Genomic DNA, 22,400 nt, shown 5'->3' with positions numbered 1-22,400 from the left:
ATTTTTTTTTATATATAGTTTTTATAGTTGTTTGAAAACAAAAAACCAAAAAGAGATATACGTTCACTCAACTAAATTCCTATTTTTCTAATTAAAAAATAAGTTATTGATTTTAATATTATTTTATTTTTTCATAGTTTTTGTTGCTGGATAAAAAATAACAAAAAAAAAAGGATCGTTGTCACTTTGAAGAAAAAAGTAGGACCATTATTGAATTTTTTAATTTAATTTTTATTTATTATTAGTTTTTTGTTTTTAATACTTTTTTATATTTATATTATGTAGATGTTTCATTTAATTCCTTATATATTGATGATATAGCTTTTTAATATTAGTTATATATTGATATTTGTCTGAATTCAATAATATTTTAGATCTGTCATGTTAATGTTAGTCTACCATGTTAATATTTTAGATCTATCATATTAGTCTCAATTTAGTTATTTACTAGTAGGAATTCAATAATATTTATATATTGATGTTTATTAGTTTTTTCTCTATAGTTTAATGTTTTTATTTATATTATGTTAGATCTACCATGTTAATATTTCTTTTGCATTTTAAATAATATTATTGTTAGGGTTTTTACGGTTGTGTTATTTTAATTTTAGTTTTCTCTGCATTTTAATAATATTAGTGTTAGTACAATGTTAATTCCTTATATTATTGTTTGTTTGTCTCTTTTTTTCTATATATAATATTCTATTTTTTTTAGTGTTATTTGTTTGTTCTTAATAGAAATGTTCCTAATTGAATGAATTTTTATATTTTTTATACTATTTTATTTTTTTTTTATTAAACTTTGATGTTTATAGTTTAAAAATTTCAGTTTATAGTTTAATACAAAATTATTAATTTGAGTGATTTTTTTATATATAATCATATAATATTAGATTTTTTTTAGTATTTAACTTTGATGTTTATAGTTTAAAAAGTTTAATATTTTTTTGGTGATCTATTAATTCAAAAGTTTAATTTATAGTTTTATACCAAACTATTGATTTGAGTGTTTTTTTTTTATATATATTTCTTATGATATTCGATTTTTTAGTATTTCATTTTGATGTTTATAGTTTAAAAAGTTTAGTATTTTTTTTTTTTGTAATTTTTTTTTTAATAAAAAAGTATAGTTTATAGTACAAAATTATTAATTTGATGTTGAAAATTTTTTATTATAAAAAGTTTAGTATTCTTGTTTGGTTTTTTAATAATATTCGATTATTTTAGTATTAGTTTTTTTAATACGTTTGTTGTTCAAACTAAGTTAATTTGTTTTTAATATTTTTGTTTGTTTTTATTTGTATTTAAGTTTGACAATTAGTAAAGTAATTAGTAATGTATTGTTTGTATTATTATTATTATTTTTTTTTTAGAAAATTACGGACAAATGTTTGGGATTTATGTTGTTTACAAATGGTAATGTGATTGATGGTGTTGATGGAGATGATTATGACCAACCACCATATGGGGGTTTTAGCATAAATGTAAACAATGTGCTTGTTTTTTAACAATTCATTGAAATGGTAAGGATGTCACTTGGTGTAGATATGAGAGCAAATCGGTTAGAAATAGTATAGAGACATCCTAATCTAATACTATCAGGATCAGTAAAGTTTATGCTATCCTCATTCCTAATGAACAAGCAATGACTTGATGTTCTCAATCGCAATGACACTCCCGAATTTAGTGCATTTATATGTTAATATAAGTAGGGTAAGATTAGATATAAATTTGAATGCACAATCCTTTAGTCAGTTTGAAGATCCCGCTCAATGTATTGACCCCGATCCTAAATCAGTTGAACCACCTTGTGATTATGAAGGTATGGTGGTTAACAATTAGTACAGTTTTGGGGTTGATGCCCTAAATCTCATAGAGTCTTGTAGTTTGTAATTGTATTGTACAAACATTTTATTTATTGAATAAAATATGACATATTTTATTTGACATTTAGTAGTGCATTAAACCCACAAACAACTAAACTAACATTCAAGGTTATCATGTGTAGCTTAAACATGTATGTAGAGACATACAGGTGGATCATATTTAAGTGATAACCTAAATGGTCTATAGTAGATGGATAAGGCTGGATACCTTATCGTTGTGACACTATGAGTATGACCCACTTTATAGATGTTACAATTGTTGTATAGTGCTACAAATGACCTGATCTTGATCATTCATGTGCAGACATGTGTGCGGGGTATTTATACAAAGAAGTTTGTATAAGACCGGATCATGAAATGACTAGTCTCATTATATAACACCATTCATAATAGAGATTTACATTTCACTAGGATGACCATAAGTGAAATGACCTAAATCCTAAGTAAGTTGTGAACTCCTGCCTGTTAAGGTGGTCCTTTGATTTGTATGGGTGAGAGTGGCCAGATCATTGACTCAACAAGCCTACTATTTTGGGGATTTGTCTGATTAGAGAACTAAGAGCACAACTACACAAGACGAAATTCACTCATTCCCAACGTCAGGGTAAGTAGATAAATTACTCATTTAAGGGCTGATTTCAAGGCTTGAACAATGTGCCACACCCTCTCTTGGCCTGAGAGAGGTTTGATCATAGTTGGACTATGGCTTATTATTCATTAGAGGGATCAATGGTACTTAAGGAGTTAGATGTAATTATAGGGGCAAAACAGTAATTTGGTCCAGTTGTACTTACGAGCAATTTCTGAAGGGTCATTGCACTGTTGACTAATTATATTCAATGGACACAGAAATACATCTATAGTGCGAATAGTGCAGTTGTCGATCTTTAGTAGAATGTCCAACAGTTAATAAATGTTGAATAATTTAAGTAAATGAATTTAATTAATTATTCAAATACTATTGGAGCTTCAAGCTATAGGTCCATGAGGTCCAATCTGTAGCTCAACAAGAATTAAATGAGAATCAATTTTGGATTAATTTGAATTGTTCAAATTATTTGAGGGAATTAATTATATGTGATATAATTAATTTAATTTATTTATATATGATATAATTACTATAATGTATATGATATATTATAATATAAAGTTTATTTGAGAAGAAATAAATGAGAAGAAATAAATATTTGAATATTATTCAAATTTTAATTATGTGATTGGATTCATATAATTAAATTTAGTATAGATGAGATTTATATTAAAGACTATTAAATACCGTACATTAATGAGAGAATGAAAAACTATAGGTTATATTGTATTTTATACAATATTAAACTATAGATTATATGTTATATTTGATAATATATATATGATAAAGTGGTTATCATATAAATATATATATTATTTGTTTTATTTAAAATAATTTTTTTATTTAATTTATTTTGAAAAATTATTTTGGGAGGGAGTTGTAACTTCCTCTCCTTTTTTATCTCTACTATGTATGTGTCTAATGGATAGTAACATTCTTCTTCATCTTGAGTTTTTACAGAAAAGCTACGAGAGAAAAAAAAATACATAATATATAGGAAAAAAACTCGGAGAAATTAGTTCTCAGTTCTTCCTCTCTTTCTCTCAAAAACTCTATCTCTCTCTTCCAATATTCTAAAAACCCATAACTCCTTGGATTCTCATCTTAGAGAATACAGGGGAAGCTTTTGTGGTGGTAGCCAAATTAGAGTTCGAGTTTTTGACCTTTTGGAGAGGAGAAATCATATGAGAAGATCAGATCTTCAAGGGTAAGTCTCTTATTTCCTTTCCTCTCTTATATTTTTCATATTAGCATGCTGTAAAATTTAAAGTTTATATACATAATTAATTTGTATGTTTCTATAAATGGTATGATTATGTAAAATTAGGATTTGGGTCTGATTCCCACTTCCGCTCAATGACCTTCACCGATTCTTTCAATTGGTATTAGAGCGAGGTTTTTGGCCCAAATGTTTTCCAATTTTTAGAATGAATTTTACAGTTTAATGGTGGGATTTTAGCATTTGTATATTATGAATGTGTAGAATGTTTGTTTCTAATTATGAATGTTTTTTAGATTGCATCTAGTCTATACAACCTTTAATTTTACAAATTTGATTTATAAGGGCCCGTGTTTTAAGCATAATGTTTGTTATAAAGTCTGTATTTGGTCTATGTTGTGTCGTGCGTGGCTGTTTCGAATTCTTGAGAAAACGAAGCCAAAATCAGAGAAGTTTCGAAGAAGATCGTAACTGTACAATACATTCTGTATAGTAGCGCTGTAACATTGTGCCCTAGCGTTGCAACGCTGTGATTAGGCGAATGAAACGTTCTATCCGCAACGTTGCAATACTAGGTCACAACACTGCAATGCTACCAAACAGAGAGAAAATTTTGGTTCGCGCCTGGTTCGGTTTGTGGCTCGGCAAGTTCTTGTCCGGTTTAGTTGGTTCAAGCAATTCTTAGCCGGTTTGGGCGTTGGGTGGTCCGGTTCGTATGGTTCAAGGCCTGATTCACTTGTTTTGAATTGATTGACCAATATTTATATAATAGATAGTTATTTTTTGATTAATTAAATTAATTATTTAGGTGTCCAATTCCGTACCAATAATTGTTTTTAAATTATACATTTGATGTAAGCTTTATTTTAATACTATATATGCCATAATGTATGTCATATAGTAAAAATCCCACCATAGATTATGCATTATTCATGCATCATTATATTATAAATTTTATAATATGCATATATTTGCATGATTTAATTTTTATAATATGCCCATGCATCATATAATATAAGTTTTATAGTATATGTTTGCATGTATTAATAACATAGTCATGTATCATTTATATTATAAGTGTTATAATACATAGTTTTATGTATGTATGGATGGCTGTTATTAATTATTTCATTACTTTATTATATAAGTGCTATATATGGTTTGTAATGAATTGAAATTGCATGAAGCGTGACACTACCTTAGGTAATTTATAATTGTTATAATTTACTATGTCAATGAATGCAATTGTATGATTTTAATTTATTTTATTTATTTTATAAAAGTTATATTAAATGAAATTAGAAATTAAAATCAATAATTCAGAATTGTATGCAAACCTTAGGTTAAAATTATTTTTTAAAATAGTTTTAAAATATCGACCTAAGATCACATTGCTAATAAGATTAGAAATTAAATTTAATCTTTTAACCAGTTTAATAGGATTAAATTGATTCTTAATTAGAAGATTAAATTTGTAACAAATGTATCTATAAAGGGCCTTTTGTCTAAGGTTAGTTTTGTATAGGGTGGGGTATTTAAGTTGATGAAAATGTAACACCCCTATCTGGGAACTTACCTATAAATGTGAATTAGATAGATTTGTTACAAGCATGCAATGGTTGATTGAAGTTTATATAAAGTGTTTAATAAACATTAATCAAAGTTGTTTAACCATCCAACATAAGTGTTACTTTTGGGTAAATTAAACAAAACACTTAGTTAAAAATCAGTAGCCATATTTTCCTAAGTTAAATAACCCTAGGTATAACACTCAATAGGAGAAAAATGGGGTATATGATACTTCATTTTACCTTTTCACGTTTTTTCCTAAAAGTTCACACCGTGAGATCTATACTCGGCTTCAAGATACCTTTGCTTGTGTCCTCCTACGGATGATGTTTGTATAGGTTAATAATAAGGTGAATAGAGAGATTGTTTATAATAAGTGAGAGTGGGACATGTGTCAATACAGCACACGATCTCTCTCAATAGTTTGTAGTAAAGTTTCATGCTTGGCCTCGAGGCACCTTTGCTTGTATCCCCCTACGGATTCCATTTGCATGATTCTTTACCTCAAACTACAGAAATGGATATGATTACTTTAGCTTTTGTCCCAATCGGGTTTTCCCTACGATTGGCTCATTGGGATAGAACTCAAGAATCTAAAGTGAAGGGTTACACTTACAAGAAATGTTAAGTGAGTTTAATAATTTCTGGATCGAACAATGGTGATTGATAGTTACAGTAACAAGAAGTTGTTCAGTTTATTGGTTGAGATAATCTCATTTCAGTGAAGGAGCATCTGATCACCCTACGATGGCTTTTGTCCTTACTCACTGAAACATCATTGTAAAATAGATGTCACTTAGGGTGCATTAGATTATTTTGCTAAATTTGATTGGTTTTTGAAAATGGGTTAATGCATAGATTACTAATATAAATAAATTGTATAGTTTCAGGAAATTAAAATCATGACTTCTACGACACTTAACTTACTTTCTGCCGATAAACTTACCAATGAAAATTATACAATGTGAAAATATACAATCAACACAATACTGATCATCGATGACCTGCGTTTTGTCCTTATGGAGGAATTTTCTCCTATTCCTGCTCAAACTGCCACTCGAAATGTTTGAGAGGCATACGAGCATTAGATAAAGGCAAATGAAAAGATCCGAATGTATATCTTGGTTAACCTTTTTGAAGTCTTGGCCAAGAAGCATGAGCTCATGATTACTGCCTGTGAGATCATTGAGTACCTACGGGGGGATGTTCAAACAACCATCCACACAACTCAGGTATGACGCTCTAAAACACATTTTCAATGCTCGTATGCAGGAAGGGGCATATGTTCGAGAACACGTTCTCAACATGATTATCCACTTCAACATAGCGGAAATGAACGGGTTTGTCAGATGAAGCCAGTCAAGTTAGCTTCATTTTGGAATCTTTATCTGAAAGTTTCCTAAAGTTCCATAGTAATGCTGTTATGAACAATTTTGACTACAACCTGACCACCTTGCTCAATGAGCTTCAAACTTTTCAATCCTTGATGAAAAGCAAGGAACAAAAGGGAGAGGTAAATGTTATCTCATCCTCCAAGAAGTTTTACAGAGGTTCGACCTCTGGAGCTAAGTCCGTGCCTTTTTCTTCTGGCACCAAAAAGTAGAAGAACAAGAAATGTGGAAAGGGGAAAGCTAACCCATTAGTTGCTGCCTAGAAGGGCAAGAAGACCAAGGCTGCAAAGGGAATCTGTTTCCATTACAACCACGAGGGAAATTGGAAGAAGAATTGTCCCAAATACTTGGTAGAAAAAAAGAAGACCAGAAAAGGTAAATATGATTTACTTGTATTGGAGGCTTTTTTAGTAGAGAATGATGATTCTGCTTGGAGAATGATGATTCTGCTTGGATAATAGATTTAGGCGTCACTAATCATGTTTGTTTTTCATTTCAGGGAATTAGTTCTTGGCGGCAACTAGAAGCTAGGGAGATGACAATCTGTGTTGGAACTGAACACGTCGTCTCAACTATGGTAGTAGGAGGGCTTCGACTCTACTTACAGAAATCTTATATCTCATTAGATAATGTACATGTGGTTTTAGGCTTGAAAAGAAACCTGATTTCTGTAAAATATCTTATTGAACAACATTATTCTCTTAATTTTCAAGTAAATAAAGTGTTTGTTTCCAAGAATGGAATATTAATTTTTTGTGCTAATCTTGAAGATAATTTGTATGTGCTAAGACCGTTAGCAACTAAAGCCCTCCTTAACACTGAAATGTTTAAAAATGCGGTAACTCAAAATGAAAGACTTAAAATTTCTCCTAAAGAAAATGCCCGTCTTTGGGGCCTAAGATTAGGACACATCAATCTCAATTGGATTGAGAAATTGGTTAAGAATGGACTTTTAAGTGAGTTAGAAGAAAATTCTTTACCTGTGTGTGAGTCATGTCTTGAAGGCAAAATGACAAAAAAAAAAAATTTTATTGGAAAAGGTCATAAGGCCAAAAAACCCTTAGAGCTTGTACATTCAGACTTCTGTGATTCGATGAATATCAAAGCAAAAGGAGGGTTTGAATATTTCATCACTTTTACTAATGATTATTCAAGATATGATTATGTTTATTTAATGCAACAGAAGTCTGAAGCTTTTGAAAAGTTCAAAAAGTTTAAGGTTGAAGTTGAAAATGCATTAAGTAAAATGAATAAAACATTTCGATTTGATCGAGGTAGAGAGTTTTTGGATCTTACATTCCAGAACTATTTGATAGAACATGGAATTGCATCCCAACTCTTAGCACCTGGTACATCTCAACATAATGGTGTATCAGAAAGAAGAAATTGAACCTTATTAGACATGGTTTAGTCTATGATGAGTTATGCATCCCTGCAGGACTTGTTATGGGGCTATGCAGTATAGACTGCAACTTACATGTTGAACTTTGTTCCATCCAAGAGTGTTACCAGAACACCTTTGGAATTATGGAATGGTTGTAAAGGTAGTTTACGCCATTTCAGGATCTAGGGTTGCCCAGCACATGTGCTTGAGGAATATCCTAAGAAACTAGAACCTCGTTCAAAATTATGCCCATTTGTAGGCTACCCTAAAGGAACGAGAGGTGGTTACTTTTACGATCCTAAAGAAAACAAAGTGTTTGTGTCGAAAAATGCTACATTTATAGAGAATGACTACAATAGGGAGCATAAGCCCTACAATAAGATTGTGTTGAATGAACTTCCAAGAAAACTACTGAACTTTTAACAAGAGTTGTTGAAGAACCCAATATCTTAGCAAGAGTTGTTGAAGTTGGTTCATCTTATAGGTCATGTCCACCTTAAGTGTTGAGGGAACCTCGAAGTTGTGAGAGGGTTGCCAACCAACCTATCCATTATATGGGTTTAACAGAAATCCTAGCTATGATAGCTGGCAGAGATGTCGAGGATCCATTATCTTACAAGAAGGCAATGAAGGATGTTGACAAAGATAGGTGGATTAAAGTTATGGATCTCAGAATGAAGTTTATATACTTCAATTCTGTTTGGGATCTTGTATATCAACCTGATGAGGTAAAACCTACAAATGGATCTATAAGAGAAAACAGGATGCTGATAGGAAGGTGCAAACCTTCATGGCTAGACTTGTGGCAAAAGCTTACACCTAAGTTGAAGAAGTTGACTACGAGGAGACTTGTTCACCAGTTGTCATGTTAAAGTCTATATGGGTCCTTCTGTCCATTGCCTTATATTATGACTATGAGATCTGGCAAACAGACATCAAGACTGCCTTTCTGAATGGAAATCTTGAGGAGAATATTTATATGGAGAAACTTGAGGGATTCATAACCCAAGTTCAAGAGCAAAAGGTTTTCCAGCTTAATCGGTCCATTTATGGATTGAAGCAAGTTTCTCAGTCTTGGAATACAAGGTTTGATGCCACGATCAAATCTTATGACTTTGATCAAAATGTTGATGAACTTTGTGTTTACAAAAGAATCATCAACAGTTCAGTAACTTTTCTAGTGCTATATGTAAATGATATCCTACTCATTGGGAATGATGTAGGTCTACTGATTGAAATTAAGAATTGGCTAGTGACCCAATTCCAAATGAGAGATTTCTGAGAGGCGTAGTTTGTTCTGGACATTCAGATCTTTAGAGATCGAAAGAAAAAAATGCTAGCCCTGTCTCAAGCATCGTATATTAACTAGATGTTTGTCAAATTTCGATATAGAACTCCACGAGGGGTTTATTCCCTTTCAGGTATGGAGTTATATTGTCTAAGAAATAGTGTCCTAAGACACCTCGAGAGGTTGAGGAAATGAGACGGATCCCCTATACATCGCCTGTTGGCAGCTTGATGTATGCGATGTTATGTACTAGATCTGACATCTACTATGTAGTGGGAATAATCAGTAGATATCAATTTAATCTAGGATTTGATCATTGGACCGTCGTTAAGAACGTCCTTAATGAGGGACTACATGCTCATGTATGGTTCTAAGGATTTGATCCTTATAGAATATATGGATTCTCATTTTCAGACTGATAAAGATATAGGAAATCCACATTAGGATTAGTGTTCACTCTTAATAGAGGAGCAGTAGTCTGGAAAAGTACCAAGCAGGGTATTGCTGACTCCACAATGGAGGTCGAGTACATAGCGGGTTGTGAAACTACTAAGGAAGCTGTGTGGTACATAAAATTTCTGACTTGATTTGGAAGTGGTTCTAGACATGTCAAAGTTCATCACCCTTTATTGTGATAATAGTGGTGTTGTGGCTAATTCCTGAAAACCTTGGAGTCACAAGCGCGGGAAGCATATAGAGTGGAAGTATCTTCTCATCCGAGAAATTGTACATCGAGGAGACGTGATAGTCACGCAGATAGCTTCGAAGCATAACATTGTTGATCCATTTACAAAGGCCTTCACAGTTAAGGTGATTGAGGATCACCTACAGAGTATTGGTCTACGGGACAACCCATATATAATCTAGGGCAAGTGGGAGATTTGTACTGGGCACGCTTTATGCCCTAGTTTATTGATTTGTGTACTTGTATGTTATTATAACTTGTATATTGTACACCTCACTAGCTTTAGGATAAGTTGGAGATTGTTCAGGTTGATGCCCTAAATCTCGTGGGATTATGTAGTTTATAATTTTATTGTACAAACATTTTATTTATTGAATAAAATATGAGATATTTTATTTGACATTTAGTAGTATTAAACCCACAAATAAATAAACTAATATCCAAGGTTATCATCTGTAGCTTAAACATGTATGTAGAGACATACATGTGGATCATGTTTAAGTGATAACCTAAATGGTCTGTAGTAGATGGATAAGGTTGGATACCTTATCCTAGTGACACTATGAGTATGACCCACTTTGTAGATGTTCTAATTGTTGTAAAGTGCTACAAATGATCTGGTCTTAATCATTCATGTGGAAACATGTGAGTTGGGGTATTCTATACAACGGAGTTTGTATAAAATTGGACCACAAAATGACTAGTCCCATTATATAACACCATTCATAATAGAGACTTACATTTCACTAGAATGACCATAGGTGACATGACCTAAATCCTGAGTGAGTTGTAAACTCTTGCTTATGAAGGCAGTTTTTTGATTTGTATAGGTGAGAGTGGTCAGATCAAGCTGCCTCACAATGATAAACATAGTCTTATTCTAAAATTGTGAAATATAAAAATAAACATAGTCTTATTCTAATATTGTGAAATATAAAAATAAACGTAGTCTTATTCTAAAATTGTGAAATATAAAAATTAAGGATTTGTTTGATAACGTTTTCGTTTTCTATTTCTTGTTTTCCATTTTCTGTTTCCCATTTCCTATTTTTTAGGAGCTATAAAAAATAATGTATTTGATAACTATATCTGTTTCTATAAATTTGACACTTATGAAAATAAAAAGTCATTTATGCTCTAAATTTGACATTTAAATTTTAAATTTACAATTTCAACATGTCATGTCATTTTCTTTTTGTCGAAAATCATAATATAGAAAACTCATGCTAAACATTGTCAATTCAAGAACACTCATTAACATAGAACAAATAAGTTGTTTCTAGTTTGTTGAAAGGTAGAACCATATCAAAAAGGTACTTTGTTAGGTTTTATGTCCTAAAACTTGTGCTTTGTAAACAATAAAACTTATTCTGAAAATTCAATAAGTTGTTATTGAATATATGCATTGCTTATTAGAAATCCAATAAAAGACTCATGACTATTACATGAGTACTTGAACTTTATGTGGAGACATAAAAGTGGATCAGGTTCAAGTAAATAGTCAAAATGATCTATAGTATATGAATGAGGTTGGGTGCCTTATTCTGATAACACTATCGGATGCGGCCTACTCTATAGTCGTTACAAAGAGTTATAAAGTGCTACAAACAATGTGATCCTAATTCATACATGTTATGACATGAGGAGTGGGGGCGTCCTATGCAAATCGGTTTGTACTGAAGGATATCGGACATGAGGATTTCCATGAGCAGGTGAATGATCATTCCAAAATTCAATTGTATTTGAACACACACAATTACAACAAAGAAACGGAGACATACAAGCTATGCACAAAATGAAATTACCGCACGCTTTACAAAGATTAAGGGATAAAGAATCATACCTCTGAAGACCCATGTTCAATCTCCCTTGATCTTGAATGCTCGTACAAGCAGCAAGACAACAATCACGAATGCTCGAACACTACGACTGCCACACAGCACGATCGTAGTGACCACAAACATATCAATCTCTAAGATCACGAACACAGTGAATGACCTCCAAATACCTCGAGTATGTCGAGTTCAGTATGACACCACCACAATTGATACCTTGGTATTCTCGGTGTGAGAATCTAGAAGTACGGGTTCTATGTGAACTTGGTTAGAGGACGAGACCGGAGGAAGAACAATCATGTAAACGATTGAGCAAGTGGGAGATGAACAGTCTATCGTATAGACGATGCCCAATCGTTTAGCAAAAGCTCCGCGATCGTTTAGCTATCGACCAGCTGAGTGAACTATCGTGTATTGTCACTCCACGATCGTTTAGTCTCTCTTCAGCTATCGTTTAGTGAATCTCATTCACTTGATAGCCAATTGTGAGTCTTTCCAAGAATGGAAAATCTCAATCATACAAAATTTAGGAAAACATTTTTCCTTTTATCTCACTCGTTACCATGAAACCACCAATAACCTCCCACTCAATTGGTTATTAGAGAAAAGAAGATAATTATCCAATAGATAATATTATTATAAATATATATGATAACCAACTTACCATACTATATTTATATCCTATAGTTTTAATATTTCATCTCATGAAACATACAAACCATAACTCTTTTTTTATTTCATGGTACTTAATGTAAATCTCATTTACATTAATCTTTCACTTGAAGTATCTCATACATCACACCGATCATATCATATATAATCAAAATTCCTTTTGTCAATTTGAACATTTCAAATCAACACCAAGAACTGATTCTCAACTTAAATCCATTGAGCTACCAAGGGGACCTTATGGATCTGTAGCTCGAAGCTTCGACGGCACGTGAATAACTGACTAAACTCTTTAGTCATGGGATCCACCATCCATTAACTGTCAGGCACTCCAGTAAAGACCGATGGCGGAACTCTCCTTACTACAGATATATTATGTGTCCATATTAACCAATCAACAGTGTGATAACTCTTAACAGATTGCTTGTAAGTACAGCTAGGCCAATAACCGTTATTCCCCTATAGTGACATCTAACTCCTTAAGTACCACTGATCCCTTTAATGAACCCCAGTCATAGTCTTACTATGACTGGGTTCTCTCTTCCAAAGAGAAGTTGTGACCATTATGTTCAAAACCTGGAATCAGCTCTTAAGGGAGCAATCTATCTACTTACACCTGCTTCGGGGAAGGAGTGAATTCCATCTTGTGTAACTAAGTTCTCAGCTCTCAAATCAGACAAATCTCCAAAAAGGTAGGCATGTTGAGTTGAAAATCTAGCCACTCTCACCCATGCTAATCAAAGGACCGCCCTCAAAGACTGAAGTTTCCAAAACATTCAGGATTGAGGTGATGTCACCTATGGTCATTTAGGTGAAATGTAAGTCTCCAGTATCAACGGTAGAGACGAATCATCTCGTGGTCCAGTTTTATACAAACTTTTTGTATAGGACACCCCCGCTCGCATGTCTCTACATGAATGGTTAGGATCTACCATCTGTAGTAGTTCACAACACTTGCAAACCTCTACAAAGTGGGTCGTATCGTAGTGTCACAAGTATCAGGTATCCCTCCTTAATCCTTATATTACAAACCTATTTAGGTTATCACTTAAGGCATGATCCACTTGTATATGTCATATACATGTTTAAGTTTACATACAATAACCATGGAGCTTTGTTTATTGGATATGAGTAAATGTTAGATAAAATAACTCTTATTTTATTCATAAAAATGTGTACAGATAACAAACTACGAGACTCCAGGAGAATTAGGACACCAATCCCATCATGTACAAGATTGGACCACGAAATCAGTCACTCTTACTTTATAATGCTATTTACTGTTTAAGATTGGCTATTTCAAAGCGATGTCCTAGGTAACTTGACTTTAATTCTGAGCTAACTACAAACTTCTATTTATTCAGGATTATCCTTAGATTTGCACAGGTGATGGTTGGCTCAACAGTACCGGCTCAATAAACGTCCATTTCAAGGGTAAGACCGAGTAGATAACTGGGGACATAGAGTGCAAGATGGAATTCTCTCATACCCGTTTTTAAGGACAGTAGAGAGGTTGTTCCCTTAAGTGCTGACTCTGGGTTTTGAATAAGGGCCCCACCTTCTCATTGGCCCGAGAGGGACTCGGTTTGTTGATTGGATCACAAATCATTTGTTCATTAGAGGATCAATGAGACTTAAGGAACAATAGGTAATCTCGGGGGAAAACAGACTTTTGACCCAACCGTTATTACGAACAACTGAAGGGTTAACTTACCAATCATGGTTATATCGAGTGGACATAATATATCTACAATGAGGGGAAATGAGCTTTAGTGGAGTGACCCATTAGTTAACGAATGGGTGTTAATTTGGTGTAATGAGTTTAGCCAATTAATCTTGATCATTGGAGCCCATGATCTGTAGGTCCGCGAGGTCTCCCTACTAGCTCATAAATGGATTAGCTTTAGAGTAGAGTGATAAGTTAATTGACACGTTCAAATTAGAATTAAGGGAATCAGTTACGCGTTTAATTTTAGAATTAAACAGAATTGGAGAATTAATTAATATTTAAATATGAAATTCATGAAGGTGGAATTTATGTAAAATTAATTTAATATTTGATATTAAATTAATTAGAATTAATTAAATTATTTAATTAATTATTTATTAATTTTATCAGAAAATTAATTTATGAAATTAATTTTGTAAAATTAATAAAGTTTTCATTTTTCAAATTAAAATGTTTTTTGAAATCAATTTGATATTGGAAAATTTGGAAAATATACAAATTGAAGAAATGAGATTTCTCCATTATCATGAAGTAGCTCTCTTAACATTCACTTCTTTCAAGCTACAAATCTCCAAGCATGAGCTACATCTCATGCAGCCATCTTTTTTGCATGAGAGTCCTGCAATAAATAGAGAAGATTGGAGTGGAATTGGAGCATGGATTAATTGAGTTTTTGCTGAAAAATTCAGTTTGAAGAAGTTGTTCTTCAAGTGGGTTGTTGCAGTGAGTTCTTCTCCAAGTTCCCTTCATTCAAGCTTATTTTGAGTCCCAAAACTCAATCTAAAGCTCCAAGAGAATAGTGGAGAAGAACTTGAGGTGGTTCACAGCGAGATTTGGAGAAGTTTGTAGCTGAGAATCGAGATTCTAAAGGTTTTACAAAGGTATTTCTTAAAACCCTCTTATTATGTATGAGCATGCTTTAGTTACAACCAAAATTAATGAATTAGAATGCTTATTGATCCTTGTTGCTTCCGTTGCATGCTGATATACTCCTACATGCTTTTAGTGTACAAATTGATGGAAATTTCACGTAAATGAGTGGTTTTCTAAAAATAAGTGCTTCGTAGTCAGATGAAGGTGGGAATCATCAAAGAGTTGCATGAATTTGAAAATCGAGGTTAAATGTGTACTATTGATAGAAATTTTACACAAAAATCATTTGAAAATGGGTGGGTCCTATTGGAAACTAATACCTCGTGGGTTTATTTCAACCGTTCGTCGGCCGTGATGCGTGAGTTTCGAAATGAGTGGGTTAGATAGCATGCTCGTTCACCGACGGTCCGCTCATAGTAGTGAGGCTATTCGCCGATGGTCTATTCGCAGCAGGTGTCCATTTGCTCGTGGTATATTGCCAACATGGTGTTCCGTTTGCAGCAAGGAGTTCCGTTTTTGCGTAGCAGGCTGTTCGTCCTGTGGGTTCGTATCAAATTCTTAGCGACGGTGAGTAGCAACGTCTGTTGCTAGCGGTGAGTAGAAACCTTTGTTTTCGGTGGTGAGCAAAAACCTCCGTTCATCCCGACTGTGATGCAAGAGTTAAGAGGGAGAGAAGGAATAGAAGGGAGAAAGAAAGGGAATGAGTGTCGAAAAATTGGGGGGGAAAGAAAGGGAAGGAAAAAGCCACAAATTTTTACTATTCTTTTAATAATATATATATATTTAGTGACATCTTAATGTGTTGATAAAAGATTTTAATGTTTAGTGACACTTGTGTAAGATATGTTGTTAATAATGAACCAAATTTGCACGCACTACTAAAAATTTATTTGTCACTGAAATTCCTTTTTCTTTTAGTGGATCAGGACAACAAATATTGTAAAGATTTCCCTTCATGATGATGATAAAAACAGCTTACTTAAACAAAACAACAGCTAATTGGTCATGCTTTGCAATCTTCTAGACCATGAAAATCAATTAATTTCCATCCATGTCTAAATTTAAAATTTTCTTCTTTCACAAAAGGTGTTCTTTTAAAGTTTGATATAAGAAAAAAAAATCTTCTAGAATCAGAAACAGTTATCTAGACAGTTATATTTTATTTCAATTTCTTCATTTGAAATATAAAAAAGAGTTATTATAACTCAACTCCGAGCATTACATTCGACAACACTTTTAGATAATAATTGAATATATTACACTATTTTTAAAGAATTGTAAATATAGCAAAATCCATCCGTATCACTGATAAATTTTTTACCAATGATATAGTCTATCATTGATAGGTTTCGAAAGTAAAATCTAAATTTTACCATATTTGCAAGTTATTTTGCATTGTATTATATCTGTAAAATACTTTAGGGCCGATTGCAATATTTACAATTGTGTCACATATAGTTTTTTTCTTTTTATTTAGAGGAAGTCTCCTTATATGTAGAGGAGAAGATTTAAACGTTTAATCATTTAGTTGAACTATGTTCAGATCACTACTGTATCTTCCAAAAAGAAAAAGAATCACAGTGCAATCTCTAATAAAAAAGATATAGCATTGTTATATTTTATTTCTTCAACAAATTCAGGAATAAACATAACAACCCTATTGTTCTATTGAAGAGAATAACCTATTATTAGTTTTTCGAGATTTTTCTAAACGAACAATTTCATCGTAAACTAAATAGAATTTGTTCGATTCCAATCCACAAAGCATGGAATTTTAATGAAGTAGATTATTTCAAATTCAAATTAGTTATCTTGAAATTTAATTTCTTTATTTCTATCTCAACAAATAATCATTTTTTCAAGGGATATGAAAAATGTTATCGATTCTTTTATTTGTTTGGATTGAATGAAGCAGCCAAAGAATATATTTAATAGAAAGGCTATTTCTTTCTACTTGTAAAAAAAATGAAAAAAAGGGGAAAAAAATAGGGCGACTTTTGAAAGAGAGAGGGAAGTGAATGTGAATGCAAATATACAAAGACTCGTGCGGGTGGGCTTAGAGGGCGCCGGAAGACTTTGACTGTTGGTCCAGCCGCCATGTGGCCCACACGAGCATTCCCAAAAACCACAATAAGTCTTTTAAAAAAAAATAAATATATAGATTTTTTTTAACCCTATTTTAGTCTCCAACTTTAAATCGTGTTCCATTTTGGTACATAAACTTTCATAAAGATTGGTTTTAATTTCTAAACTTTTAAAAAGTATCTATTTTTGTCTCTATTATTAAAATTATGTTAACTCTTCAACAAAAATGTGAGCGAGCTTATATTTTTAGATACTAGACTCTAGTTGTATTAAGCAATATGACGGTAAAGTAAAATATCAATAATCAACCTGCCAAAATACTGAGCAACCAAAATTTTGAACTAACATATCTTTTAAATTCTCACGTTTTGTCACCTTATTCAAAATTGAAATTCTAGATATTTTTTAGCATAGTTAATTTATTTGGTAGTCTAGTCAACAAAAAATACAAGTCACATCACTATTTTGTTAAAGAGTTAATAAAATCTTAATATATCAAGGACTAAAATAAGTATTTTTTAAAAGTTCAGAGACTAAAACAAACATTTTTAAAAATTTAGAGACAAAATAAAAAAATATTCAAAGTTCAAAGATTAATACAAATTTTTTTTAAAAGTTTAGGATCAAAATATAATATTATTTACAATTTAGAGACGAAAATAAGAGTGAAACTATTTTTTTCCTATGATTTTGATAATATAAATTTTATGTTAGCAAACAATCAAAATGATGAAAACTAGATTTGAGAATATCCATTTGATAATTCTAACATATTAAAATTACATGTCTAGAAAAGATGGTAGAATTTTTAACTAGCCAGAGCAAAGTGTGATGATGAATTTTAACATATATTACTATTATTTTATTTATCTGCCGTCTGCACTACTGTTTTTTTTTTATAAAATAATTTACGTCTCATTTAATAGTCATTTTATTCTTTATTTTTTTAAAATTTAAACTTATTTTCTCTTCATTTTGCATCTTTCTAGTATATAATAGTTGAATTTTTAGTTAAATACCAAAAAAAAATTTTAAAAACGATTTTTTTAGTTTTAAAAATTTAACTTAGTTTTTTAAACTATCGGTAAATAGTAGATACAGAATTTTAGATGTAAAAATCATGTTTATAAGCTTAATTTTTAAAAATAAAAATAAAAAAATCAAATACTCATTTGGATCTAAAGCAATTTGTTTATAGTTGACCAGTAAAAACTAATCACTAATGATATTCAATGAGATAGAAATTCATAATATTTGAGAACTGATTTTTTTTTAATTATAAAAAGAAGTGGGAATTGAAATTTTAATTTACACAAAATTTTATCATAATTTTTCAAATTCATCCTATTGAATCCTAAAACTTCAGATAAATGTTACATTTTTTTTCATATCTTAGATTTAATTTATGTAACAATTTATCAAAAATATTAAAAAATAATGTAGAAAATCTTTGTAAGCTCACTAATTTAGTATGTGTTTGGTTTAATTTTTCAAGTGTTAATTTTGAAAAAAAATCATTTTAGAAAAAGTTTAGTTTTAGTAACCACCAAAAATAACTTTTGAAAAAAAATGCATTAATAAGTTGGTTTAGAATAAACACTTGAAATCAACTTTTAGAAAATTAATTTGTGAGTGTTTAATGATTAATCTCTTCCTAATTTGTATAATTCTCAAAATTACCAAAATTACCTCAAAAGTCATCTACCTCACTTTCACTACGTTGTCGTGAGTACCACCACCCTTCATCGGCCAACTTGAGTCATGTCATCACCATCGTCATTGGGCAACTCTGACCACCACTGTCGATGACCCTCCAACCACAACCACCATTGGCTAACTCTGGTGTGACTACATTTGGCCATTGCCGCTTGCCAAATCAATCCAAACATGCCTTTAGTTTCAATAAAATCAAGTTTTACACGATAATTAAGTTTGACTAATTCAAAATAACGGACTAACAATTTGTCAAAACACAAATTTCACAAAAAAAAAAAAAAAAAAAAACTCTATATCTTTTTTTATAACTTGAAAATTCCTATCAAATTTATCTTAAGTATGTTTTACCATTCATAAGGGTAAGATTGTGAACCAAAGTTTAGATGGTCCTGAAATTGACTCCATTCCACCCTAAACTTACTTACATAACTTAAGGTTTCTTAAATTTTAGGAAAGAAGTTCACTTTATAATTAAGTGGCAAAACTAATATATATTCCATTCAAACAATAAAATAAAATGAAATAAAATAAAAAAGAAAAAATGATTTTCAAACAAACAACAATGCAAAAAAAAAAAAAAAAACAAAAAAAAAAAAAAAAACAAAACAAAACAAAAAATAACATAAAAAAATGTCACAAAACACCAAAACTTACAAAAATGCTTCAATTCAGTGACAAAACTAATGAACATAGTCAAAACCAAAATGCTAAAGAAGCACCCACCTTAACAGCAAAGGCCAAAACACTAACTAAAAAAATATGCCAACATAATTGCAAGTATGAGAAAAAAAAAACAATTTCCTTCGATTACAAAACACCCAAGTTGGATGGTATGAAAATTTAATTCAGAACAAATTAAATATTAAATTTATTTTGAGTGACCGAAGACGTATTTTAACAATTTTAAAATCACTTCCAGACATATAGTAAAACTTAGAAAGATATATTAATTTTTTTACTCTAAATTTTCAATTTCGACAAAACCATAAAATTTAGTGAGTATAGCAATCACCAAAATGAGCATAGATTTATAATATCAACCTCGAATATATAATAATAAAAAAGAGTATATAGCAATCTTTACCCCCATGTAAAAGTTTTGCAATGAATATAAAACAAAACATGTTTGTTACAAATTAATTGTACTTTTAAGGAAAAAAATAGAATAAAGTTGAATTTTTAAATATTAAAATGATACTTATATAGTATTAAATTTATGCCGACATGTCAATATTTTCATCGATATTTCTACATTTTTATGGGTTCGATATTGACATAAGAGAAAAATAGATATTTCCATTACATCGCAAAAAATCCACCAAACATAATAATTAAGCAACAAAAAAATCATTAATATAAACATAATATAAATAATCGACATGTTAAAGTAGTTTAAAAATCACAAAATAACTATTTACTAATTTAAATTATTTTTTTTGAATTTTATGTTTTTATAATTTTTCTAAAAATGTTTGATCAAAATCGAAATTTTATCGATCTTTTCATCGAAATTTTTATAAAATTAAGATACGATATTTGACCGATACAAATAAAAACTAAGGAGCAATATTAGTGGATAAAATTTCCATCGACTACCAAATCCAAGAGGTTTCATATTTATCTCTTTATAATATTGTTTTAGATTTTGAAAATAAATTTGATTAAGACAAATATAATTTCTTTTAATATATACGACATTAATTATGCTATAAATAGAAGAGAAAACTTAAAAATTCATCTCTCTCTCTCTCTCTCTCAATTTTCCCTTTTTGTGGAATATATTTGGAGAAATGGCTTCTGCTACTCCAAGTCGCCAAATTCCAAATAACCCACCAAGAAGAGGTCAGATTAAGGTAAAAATTGGTAAGGATTTGGCCACGTCAGCAGCCTCTGCAGCATCCTACGTGGCCGCCGCACTCGCCGGATTCATCCCAGACCGTACCCCGCAGGAGCATGCTCCGCCGCACCACCCTCCGCCCCCCGCCGGTACCTAGGCCTTTTCCTCAACTTTGAAATAATTAAACAGCTAATTATTTTATGGGTTTCATTGATCAACAATTTATCCCCTAATTGCCTTCTGTAATTACATGTAAATTAATTTTATGAGTTTTAATTTTCTTTTGCATTTTGATTTTTCTACTTTCTTTTTTTTTCCCAATCAATTTTAAGCTAATTTTGAGCTCAATTTCTGTTTGTTGGTTCAATGATCAAATCCCCTAGCTGGTGTAAATTATTATATATGTAAAATAAAAAGTGTGTGCTTTATTTTAATTTACTTTTATTTTTACTTTATTAAGGGGTTTCTAAGTTCATGGACATGAAAATATTATTAATGAAATCAAACCATTACATTAAAATATGTTAGATATCGAAATTTGATATCAACTGCAAATTCCTAATTTTTAGGATAGAATTGATAAACACTCTGTAAAATAGAGAACTCGCATTAGTGTGGTGCTTGACCACCAACACTTCAACGCTCAAGTCAGTAATCATTGAGAGAGCTAGAGTATAGAATTGGGGGTATATTTTAGCGTACCTCAAAATTTCACAAGCCATCTCAATTATATAGAAATGTCTAATTGTTCTTCACTAATTAACTTCTCAAGTCATTAATAAGGTCGTTACTAATTATTTTAAATTGTCATATTTATTTCACTAGTGACCCAAGTATGTGTCAAAGCACAATATTTAGATATAATTTTTACCTTCAAATGGTCAATCTCCTCAAGCTCTATGACAGACTCTATGGGCCAACCTCTAATTAATTTACCGGTAATAGGCTAATGATTTGTTGTACGTTGATAATAATTGGTGGACAACCCAACTCCCTTGCCCACTTTTCATAAACTGGTACCTCTCTTAAGTCCAGTCGATTCCTTATTGGTCGTGGATCCATTTGGAATGAGACAACTTCTTCTTCTTTTTTTTTTTTTTTTTTTTTTTAATTTTATTTTATAGTTAGTTCTTTACTTTCTGTTAGTGTTTCTCGTAAGTTCACAATTACCTAATAAATGTTAGAGTTTTGTACATTAATAGTCTAATTAAATAGGTCAAATTACAAGAATGTCTCAAATCCACCGTATTTTTTAAATGATCTAATAAGTTACAATATTACATAAAAAATCAAGCCAAAAAGTCCATAACACAAACACTCCCATTAATTTATGGCCATTTAAAAAAAAAAAAATACACAAATATGGAAAAATATGAAAATCATGTGGATTAAATTGGTTACTTCCAAATTTGTTTATTTTTTTCACTTCTCCTTAATTACCTTATTTTTCTCTCCCTCACGCACCACTCCAATACCTTTCCCATCTTCTCTCCTACTCTCTATTTTTCTTCTCCAACTACTAGCGACAGCCACAAATGAACAATAAGATGCTTCAAACGCGACAGGTACGAGGTGAACCATCGAGTCACACCATTATAGCTCAATAGTTGTACTCACCTTATTGTAGATATATTTATTTCTACTT

General features: G+C 31.2%; 1 long non-coding RNA gene across 1 annotated transcript; it reads left to right on the top strand.

Moving 5' to 3' along the window:
* The first annotated feature begins 5,338 nt into the window (after nucleotides 1-5,338).
* LOC120082721 lies at nucleotides 5,339-7,408 on the top strand. The gene is made up of 2 exons (XR_005483252.1): nucleotides 5,339-7,029; nucleotides 7,154-7,408. It is a non-coding gene; the product is annotated as an uncharacterized LOC120082721 (long non-coding RNA).
* Nucleotides 7,409-22,400: the final 14,992 nt, after the last annotated feature.

The sequence above is a fragment of the Benincasa hispida genome, chromosome 8 (genome assembly GCF_009727055.1).
Source record: "Benincasa hispida cultivar B227 chromosome 8, ASM972705v1, whole genome shotgun sequence".
Taxonomy (NCBI): Eukaryota; Viridiplantae; Streptophyta; class Magnoliopsida; order Cucurbitales; family Cucurbitaceae; genus Benincasa; species Benincasa hispida.
Note: the sequence above shows the minus strand (reverse complement) of the source record. Positions and strands in the feature narration are given on the sequence as shown.